This window comes from Notolepis coatsorum, assembly GCF_963971535.1.
Source record: "Notolepis coatsorum genome assembly, chromosome: 17".
Lineage (NCBI taxonomy): Eukaryota > Metazoa > Chordata > Actinopteri > Aulopiformes > Paralepididae > Notolepis > Notolepis coatsorum.
Genome location: NC_140181.1, coordinates 89,730,311 through 89,738,353, shown reverse-complemented (window position 1 = coordinate 89,738,353; position 8,043 = coordinate 89,730,311). Strand labels below are relative to the sequence as shown.

Below are 8,043 nucleotides of genomic sequence, written 5' to 3'. Positions count from 1 at the left end.
TACAGCAGGCCTTCCTCATCAGCCTGAACGCCGCTGCTGAACGCGACCGACTGCAGATCCAGCAGGAGCGGGAGGAGACTCGCCTAGGAGGCCTCTCCCCCAACGCTCGCCGATGTATCCACAGTCAGCGTCATACATTGGCACGCCTATGGTACCCGACTTCACCCAAGAGAACCGGGCCCAGTATACAGAACTCCGCATGTGTCTGGAGACCATGTTGGTGGATGTATTGGATGAACGCCACAAATACGCCATCCTACTGAAGCACTTAAAGGTGCCCCGCGCACATAATATAGCGCTCGCCTACGCGACTTCCACCACCCCATACACAGCAGCGCTGGTAGCATTGGACCAGAGGTATGGGCGCATATGGGATTACGTGATCCAGGAGATCCGACACATCGACCGCTTACCCCCAGCAATAGACAATCGAGCACTGGACGACCTGTCCATCAGAGTGCAGTCCCTGGTAGGGATGTTGGGAGCGCAACGAGAGAAGGGGAGGCATGAACTTTACGCCAACTCAAATGTGGAAAGGATTCTGGAGAAGCTGCCGCCCGCTCGTCAGGAGCGCTTTAGGCGGCAGAGGGACCACAGAGACCCGAATGGCCCCGAACCGAACCTCCTCGATCTAGCAGACTTCCTGGCGAGAGAAGTCAGCAGCCTACGGCTAGATACATTCGGACGGAGCACCCCTGGCTCCAGAGAAGGAACCAGACGACTAAATGATGGAAGAAGATCGGTGACTGTGATGCACCAATCGGAGTCAGTACCGAGCAGCAGGAGCCACAGTACCCCCTCCAGAACGGAGAAGTGGAAGATAGTGTGCCCCTACTGTGAGAAAGAACACTGGCTAGCGCAATGTGACTCCTTCCCCAAGCTGAACGCGGAGGAAGCAGGTCAATGGATAAAGTCCAACAAGCGCTGTTTTCGCTGTGCGCGCTCACACATGGCAGCCGAATGCCGCTTAAAGAAAAGGTGCACCAAGTGCGATGGAGCCCATCTGGACATACTTCACGACAGTAACAGACGGCGCCCTTCACCTGCACCATCCAGCCGCAAAGCGAGCGTCATGTACATCGATCCCGCCAGCAGCAGTGGAGCCCGAGTACTCCTAAAAGTAGTGCGTGTGACACTAAGCTACCAGAATAAAGTCCTGGACACTTACGCCGTCCTCGATGACGGGTCAGAGAAGACCCTGCTGCTCGCCTCCGCTGCGGCCCAGCTAGGGCTGCGGGGAAGCGAAACCCAAATGACAATTCGGACAATAAGACGAGATTTGAAGACGATAAAGGGCGAGAATGTCTCATTCTCTATCGCAGCAAGCGGCCAGCCTGAGCGACGGTACCAGATTACAGACGCTTTCACCAGCCAAGAAATAGGGCTGTCGCGGTACACATACCCCGTCGCCAAGCTGATGGAGAAATATGCACATCTGCGCAAGTTACCGATCCCGCTCATAGACAATGCTATGCCGACCCTGTTGATAGGCTCCGACCATGCAGACCTCATTGTCCCGATAGACCGGGTTCATACCAGACCCCGAGGCTGTCCTGCAGCAGTCGAGACCCGTTTGGGATGGACTCTCCAAGGCCCGCTCGCCAAATCTCTCAACCGAAGTACAGCCACTAGATGTCTCCACTCCCGAGTCACAGAGGGAGAAACCGCACTCCTGCAACACGTAGAGCGGCTATGGACCTTGGAACAAATGCCCTTTAAGAACGGAAAGAAAGACATTCGCCCTAAAGATGACATTTACGCCATTCACCTCCTCGAGACAGGGACCAAGAGAGTCCCGGTCAACGGCGTGTTGAGATACGCCACGCCACTCCTGCGGCGAGAAGGAATGCCTACTTTCCACGCCAAGACAGACGCCACAGAACGGTACCTGCTGAACACGGAGCGGCGCTTAGCCAAGAACCCCGCCCAAGAGAGTGTATACCGCGCTGAGATTGAGAAGCTCATCACAGCGGGACACGTCACAAAGATGGACATTAAAGAGGCTGACCAGACCACTGAATCGTGGTACGTGCCCCACCACAAGGTCCATCACAACGGTAAAGACCGCATAGTATTTAACTGCAGCTACCAGATCGGATCCCAAAATCTAAATAAAGAGTTACTGCCCGGTCCCACACTCGGCCCCTCCCTACTTGGCGTTCTACTCCGCTTCCGCCAGGAAAAGGTGGCCATCAGCGGGGACATTAAAGGAATGTTCCTGCAGGTGAGATTAGTAGAGGCGGACAAGCCCCTGTTACGGTTCCTATGGAGAGAGAAGCCAGGAGATGAGCACCCAGCCATCTACCAATGGGAAGTCCTCCCCTTCGGAATGACGTGCAGCCCCTGCTGTGCTACATTTGCCCTACAGAAACATGTAGCAGAGGACCCAGCAGCGGACGAAGAGGTCCGACACAGCGTAAAGAACAGCTTCTACGTAGACAACTGTCTACAAAGCCTTTCAACCCAAGAAGAAGCCGAGGCTCTCCTGATTAAACTCCGCGCCTCATTGATCAAAGGCGGCTTTGATCTCAGGCAGTGGGCCAGCAGCGATCCGCAAGTACTGCGCAGCCTCTCCTCCGAGGACAAGGCAGCCAGCAGCGAGACCTGGATGGCTACAATCCCGGGAGAAGCCCAGGAGATGACCCTGGGATTGGTGTGGCGATTCAAAACAGATTCGCTTCACTACAGACACAAGCCCCTGACTACGGAGCAGGGAAGGCCGGCGGCGGCGCCGACCACCAGACGGAGTGTGTACACAACACTCGCCCGACAATATGACCCGCTAGGATGTATTCTACCGTACACCACCAGGGCAAAAATGATTGTACGAGCATTGTGGGACAAGGACCAGGGCTGGGACGACCCCATTCCCGCACACCTTGCATCCACCTGGAGAGAGTGGGAGATGGAGCTCCACTCACTCCCAGGCGTTAATATGCGCCGAAGCTACTTCCCACCCACGGTGAGGCCAGAGACATGTAAAATGGACTTACACGTCTTCAGTGACGCCTCAGAGGTCGCATACGGATCAGTAGCCTACTTACGGGCCCAAGACCAGGGGGGAGAGATCTACACAGCATTTGTCCTCGCCCGCTCGAGAATAGCCCCACGCAAGCAACAATCTATCCCACGTCTAGAGCTCTGCGCAGCCCTAGCCGGAGCGCACCTAGCCACGCTCATCCAACGTGAGCTCACCATACCGGTGTCTAGAACAATCCTGTGGTCAGATTCCACGACGGTACTCGCCTGGATCAAATCGGACTCATGCAAGTACAAAGTCTTCGTGGGAGTCAGAGTCACCGAGATTCAAGACTTAACCGAAGAGTTAACCGGAGAAACAGAGTGGCGCTACGTTGATACAAAACAGAACCCAGCTGACGTCATCACCCGGGGGATGCCCCTGGATGACCTCACCCGTCGCAATGTCTACAGTGACGGCCCCGCATTCCTAAGACTCCCGGAAGGACAGTGGCCCATGCCTATCCCGAGGGAAGCAAGTCCAGAGGAGGTGGAAAATAAGAAGTCTGTGTTCTGTGGATTGAGCACCGTAGCCTCCACCGACCCTAACATAGACGATTGCACGTCCATAGAGAGTGCACAACAAAGAACATTCCTGCGGTACCACCCGGAGTGCAAGTCCCCCGCTGATTTGTCAGCAGCTAACTACGAGGAAGCAGAATTGCTTCTACTGCAGCGAGCCCAGAGAGACTCGTTCCCCGATGAATTGGCCTGTCTACAGGGAGGAAAGCCCGTCCCATCCGACAGCAGATTAATTCATCTGGCCCCCGAGAGCGACGCTCATACCCTCATCAGAGTGGGTGGTCGCCTACGCAGAGCCCCCAATCTACCGGATGACATTAAATACCCGATCGTATTGAACAGCCGACACAAGGTCACAGAGCTGATTATAAAGAAATACGATGAGGATGTACATCACGCAGGAGCAGAAAGAATCTTCGCGGAAATCAGACGTCGTTACTGGATCCTACAAGGAAGAGAGGCGGTACGACGCTTCCAGCGAACATGTCTAGACTGCCGCAAGTGGCGCGCGCAGCCCAGCATACCAAGGATGGCTGACCTTCCTCCATGTCGCCTCCGAATCGGTGACAAGCCATTCCACTCAACGGGTATGGACTGCTTTGGCCCGCTGCACATAAAGAAAGGAAGAGGAACCGAGAAGCGGTGGGGTATTGTATTCAAATGCATGACCACCAGAGCGATACACATCGAGCTTCTCCCGACCATGAGCACAGACTCATTCCTTATGGCCTTCCGTAGATTCACATCACGGAAGGGAAGACCGTCTACCCTATTGTCCGATCATGGGACAAACTTCAAAGGCGGCGAAAGAGAGCTGAGAGAGAGCTTCCAAGCTATGGGCCCAGAACTTAAGACCCACCTCGCTCCAGCACAGGTTGATTTCCAATTCAACCCCCCAAACGCACCCCACTTCGGTGGCACTTGGGAACGAGAAGTGCGCTCCATAAAGACAGCCCTGTACGCAGTACTTGGGGCCCAGACTGTGGCGGAAGAAGTCCTAATGACTAATGACTTCACGGAGATTGAGGGAGTACTTAACTCGAAGCCCCTCGGATATGTCTCCAGTGATGTGGCGGATATCGACCCAGTTACCCCCAACACACTCCTGATGGGGCGGCTAGATCCTGCATTACCCCAGACAATGTACCGGCCTGAAGAAGCGAACGGCCGACGAATGTGGAGGTACAGCCAAGTATTAGCCGACAAGTTTTGGAACAGTTTCCTACTGCACTACCTACCGTCTCTACAGACCCGCCAGAAGTGGGTAAAGGAGAGAGACAATTTGACAGAAGGAACAGTCGTCATGATTATTGATCAATCACTGCCCAGAGCTATGTGGCCGGCCGGCCACGTAAGCAAAGTGATCACCGGTGCCGACGGCAAGGTCCGAGCAGCTGAAGTGCTCGTCCAGGGTCGCACTTACACCCGTCCCGTGGCGAGGCTCATAGAACTGCCTCGACTCCCAGACACAATCGATGATGACCATGACCCTACAACCCTATGACTTTGTGAAGTTGACTGACCCCTACAGCAAACCCTTATGTGTAAATAGACAACGCGATTAATCTGTCTCTGTTTAACTGATTAGGTCTGGGACCAATCAGGGGGTGGCTGTTGTGAAGGGCCAGATTAAACCGAATATATATATTTATTTATATATATATATTTAATTGTATTTGTATATTCTCTAATATTCCCTGATATCCCTTGTATATTCCTTGTACAATATGCATTGAATATCCATTCTAGCCTACTGAACATCCCATAATAGTCTCCATTCTACTATTGGTCGAGACCTTGGTGCCAGGCTGCCATACCCCTCAGACCCAGTTCAAACATACCGCTCCACATGTACGAACAAGTCCTAGTTCCGCGTAGGAATCTGGCTACCGCACCACTAATGGGACTATTTGTTCATAGTGCGTATATATACTGCGCTACTAAAGTAGGACTTTCTTTTCAGTCCAGTTTCTTACCCTCCAATAGAGTCACAGATGTAAAGCCTCCCCGCGACGCCACGTGTGGGAGTAAGGCCAAGTTCGCCTACCATCGGTATTGAGACATCGTGTATATTAATATTTGAATAGTCATATTTGGCACTATATCGTCGAGTTGGACGTAGTCTATTAAGCTAATAATAGTCTGTTAATATATAGTGCTTCGTGCGGTGAGAATACTACCGTAGTCAGTACCCCATCGTTTCGGGCAGAGAACTGGCTGCTTACCCAGGGTGGTTGACCCCATGTGAAGCTGCACCCGAGGAGCCCCAGAGCCGACGAGCGAGTGGACCTGTATACCGGATTATTCTACCGACGACAGCCCGCCTTCCCAGGCACGGATTATGCTTTGTATACTTTGATTATTCCATGGATAAAGACCCCCGACACTGCCGTGTGTTGGAACCCCCCCCCCTGGAGAGGACACAAGGTGTGGAGACGCTCTGCAAGACGAGGTCGCTTCACGTCTCTCCCCCGTGGACCGGAGAGAGCCGGCCCACAAAGAGTCCACCTGCTTTCATCTGTGGTCCAAGGATCGCCGGCGCATTGAACGGCACTACAGTGGGTTCACCTGGGATACCCTTGGCCGGACGAGGCAGCCGGATTCTACCCCCCCCCCCTCCTACTCCTGTCGGCTTACAAGCGACCGGATTAACCCCCCCCTTAGTGTATCCAGTCTTATAATCATTAAAGTATCATTGCTGTTATTCCTTAACTATTCCAGGTCGTATATTTACCACCTGCGCCATCAGAGATTGGACATTCTCTATTGATATACCGACGAATACTCTTTGCCATAAAAGTGCATACTATTTCAATTCATAAATGTAATTAAGTGATTAAGTGCTTGCTCTACACACCATTGCTGTGTAGTAATAAACGCATACTTCGACTTCGTACATTTGTGTTGGATCCGTTTCATCTACGTGAGAGTGTTTATGATAATATATTTATGCCGTGTACTGGGTGGCCGAATATTAAGTACAAAGGTAGTGGTAGTAAGTATCATATCTAGTAATACAGTCAGGGAATTGTACCCCTCAGTTACAATCGCCATCATCATTCATCACCACCACGGCATAGGAATCATCGTCATCCTGCCACTGGCTACTGCACTGGCACATGTCAATACAGGTTAAGTCCTTAGCTCTGCAGGAACATATTCCAGAAGATAGATTTACATCTGCATTGGACCATCTCAATGATAATAATAATAATAATGGATTGCTTTTCATGACACCCCAGTGACCCCAGAGCGCTTACAGAGTCCATTATTCGTTCATACACAGTCATACCGGTGGTGGTAAGCTACAATTGCAGCCAGAGCTGCCCTGAGGCAGACTCACGGAAGCGTGGCGAATAATCATCGCCTACGGCCCCTCCGACCACCACCAACATTCATTCACATGCATACACACATGCATGGCCTTCGGGGCTGGGGGGACCTCTGTGGTTGTTGGCTTCATGCCATCTGAGTCTTTGAAGTACCCATTGTGCAGGGGGTCCAGTTGCAGATCTTGCAGAGCAATGGCTGCCTTTGCCCATACCCTGGTTTGTACATGGACCATCAAGATATGCTGCTTCAGAGCTCCAAGTGTTGGAGGGAGCTTGTCACTCTCTGGAACAACCAGTCTGCGAACAACCATCTGTTTCAGGTCAGGTCTGGCATCTAGGAGCTGCACCACCTTGTCATAGAGGGCGATGTCAAAGGAAATGACTGTGGGGTGATCTTCCCCAACTGCCAACTTCCTCAGCTGATTTGCTTGCATGGTCACAGTCAACAGAGTTGTTTCCTGCCCAGCGTGGAATCTTGCTGGATGTTTCTCGTGCTTTCATTTTGGATAATGCAGATGCAACAACCCATCCTAGGTGTGTCAGCTGATAGGACTGCTGATGGCAAACTGTTCTGACCTCTTGGCATGCTGCGGTTTTGGCTTGTCACAGTGAAGTATGTCTACATTCGGGTGCCCACCGATATTGGGACGTTTGTCCCGCGTTCCGCTATAACAAAACAATGTCCCGCAATTCAAATATAAAAAAAATATATTATTATTATTATTATTATCATTATTATTATTATTATTATTATCATTATTATTATTATCATTATTATTATTATTATTATTATTATTATTATTATTATTATTATTATTATTATTATTATTATTATTATTATTATTATTATTATTATTATTATTATTATTATTATTATTATTATTATTATTATTATTATTATTATTATTATTATTATTATTATTATTATTATTATTATTATTATTATTATTATTATTATTATTATTATTATTATTATTATTATTATTATTATTATTATTATTATTATTATTATTATTATTATTATTATTATTATTATTATTATTATTATTATTATTTTATTATTCAAAGATTATTATTTAAAAAAAGTTTTAAATGTTGTTAATTTAATGCCTCGTTCCAATACCCTCTTATATTTAAAATAAAAAAATCAGGCGACGTCAAACCAATGCGC

General features: G+C 49.7%; 1 pseudogene across 1 annotated transcript in view; it reads right to left on the bottom strand.

Moving 5' to 3' along the window:
• The window catches only part of LOC311244134 (E3 ubiquitin-protein ligase MARCHF5-like), a 73,600-nt pseudogene extending 66,294 nt beyond the window's left edge, over positions 1 to 7,306 (bottom strand). Inside the window, exon 1 of the transcript in view lies at positions 7,026 to 7,306. The product of the transcript in view is annotated as an E3 ubiquitin-protein ligase MARCHF5-like (transcript). The remainder of the gene's footprint in view (positions 1 to 7,025) is intronic.
• Between the last annotated feature and the right edge of the window lie 737 nt (positions 7,307 to 8,043).